Genomic DNA, 2,410 nt, shown 5'->3' on the forward strand with positions numbered 1-2,410 from the left:
TGCCCCCCTTCTCAAACCGCGACACATGGGTTCCTCTAGAGGAAATTACCTCCTCTGAAGGAAGCCAGGGCTGTGTATCAGACACGATGGGGCTCAGACATCTGTGTATTTACACCCCATACTAACAAACAAACATCTCCCAAAGACGGGAGAAATATTTTCCTCCAAACTCATTTATTTCACTCTCTTCTTCTATAGAACTGCATCAGCACATACCCGCTTCTGGGGTTTGATGCATATTCTGCAGAACCCAGTCAAGTTTTTTCTATGGCTTTTGAATTTGAGGGCTTGAATACTTACACTAAATATCAAAAATCTTCAGTTTCTATGTTGTCTTGTCTTCATCAGCTTCTGTATTCACTCTTCCTTTTTCATTATTAATACAATTTATAAAATTATTGTGACAGTAAGTTAAGTACCACAAATTACTTTTTTCCCCCCTTTCATTTATAAACTGTGATCTCTTGTAGCAAAGTTTTTATACTGATTTGGGCAGCAGATGCTTTTATCCTAATACAGCATTACCAGAGTTTTATAATGGACTATAGCTAGAAGCAATTAGAAGTCCAATAATTAAGGGCAGGCACACCAGGACTGTGCATTACTTCCACAATGACAAAGCCAGGACGGTGCTAGTATCATCTCAAACCGGTTTAAAACTGGTATAGCCAGCAACAACTAACTCACTGAAATCGTCCCCTACTTTTGCCAGTGCAAAAGAAAAAAAAAAATCCAGCATGTCCCTTTCTTTAAACAATAACAAGAAATAAATTAGGGGAGGAAATTACGATGTAATGTATGAAATTACTGACATCAGAAATCAATAGGAAAAAATTCTCTGATCTTCTAAAGTCTTAAAAGACTTCTAAAAGCCTTGACTTCTATGATGTTCTAGCAATAGATAGCAGCATGATCACAAAACAGACCCATGTACAGAAATCATGAAGAAATACATGAGGTTTAATATTTGACCCTGCCAGATGCTGTCTGGCCCTGACCCAGCAAACCGTTTAGGCAGGTGGTTAGAAGTCAGCCTGCAGTTGCCCCATTGAAGCAAACGAGGTTATTTGAAGCTTAGGCCCATAGTTAAGTGCTTTGAACAACTGGGTCATTAAAGTATGAACGACTTACTGCCAGAGTATAAGGCTAAATTACCACTACGAAGAGGTTGTTGCAGAGTTGTCCATCATGAGGCTTACAGCCTGCTCTTTCAAGCATGCTTTGAAGCATTTCTTCACCACTGGATAAGAAAAAAATGTGCTCTTTCTGGGCAGGAGATTCCTACATCCCACCATTTCACTTTCCTGTGCAAAACCAAACGATGCCGATGCTGGGTATAAGCATCACTTAGGGAAACACCTTTGCCGTCAATGGTAACTGTACAATGCCAGCCCTCTCCCACCACACAGGCACACGTCACACGCTCCATCAGAGCCAACGTCCTCCTGTACACAGGGCTGGCATTAACTCACAGCTCACAATGAAAAGGGCAAGTCATGCAAATAGCAATTGCTACTTGTCGTATTTAAAATGGCTTAGAGTTTCTAAGGTGCTGCTTGATGCTGAGCAATGTTGCTGCCTGGTTGGTTTGGGATTTCTGGGTGGTTAGCTTGGGGTTTTTTTGTTGTTGTTCAGGGAGTATGGATGTGCTTTGCCTTTGTCAGAGAACACTTTCAGTTTAGTTCTTACCATTTAGAGGGAAAACAACCACATAGAAAACAAATCCTATTACTACTTTCTCATTTCCCTCTTACCCTTATTCTGCCATCCTGCCTCTTTATCTCCTCACGTTACTGTACCATCTTCATTCCAAGACAGTGCCTTGGGCACCTCCAGGATCAAGAGCTACCTGGTGTTCACAGGAGAACCTTATTTGTTGTTACAGACTCTGTTCGGTACTCAGGTGTCATGGAGATCCCTGCACTAGAAATACTAACCGTGCAACAATCTTGACACTGAGAGAGAAGGAATTCTGTAACGGCAGCACAGTTGGGCCTTTGTCCTGAAGCATTTGCAGCAGTAGACTAGAAATCTTTCACTAAGGAAGCAGAAACATCTTTCTTGTTACTGGGGCTTTCTAAAATGGTAAATTCAGGGACAGCAGAACAAGTATTTGACCAGCATTGCCATGTGAAGTTACTGTTTGTCAAACCTGAGACCTTGGCATCACGTCCCCTTAGTCAGGACTGTTCCTGAAATACCTGGAACATCTCACCACTTCCGTGCTAAGCACTGCTGACTGCCTCTCCTTCCAGCCTGTCCAACTGCAAATGCACAGAGCTGTTATTCTCATACCCATTAGCTCTGATATAACCTTGTCTGCTTTTCATGAAGGCAAAAAAAAAACCTCCCCGTGTACAGACACTTGAGATCACTCCACCTATTGCAAATGTCAGGTTCTGTCAGCAGG

This window comes from Buceros rhinoceros, unplaced genomic scaffold (genome assembly GCF_000710305.1).
Source record: "Buceros rhinoceros silvestris isolate BGI_N320 unplaced genomic scaffold, ASM71030v1 scaffold7590, whole genome shotgun sequence".
Lineage (NCBI taxonomy): Eukaryota > Metazoa > Chordata > Aves > Bucerotiformes > Bucerotidae > Buceros > Buceros rhinoceros.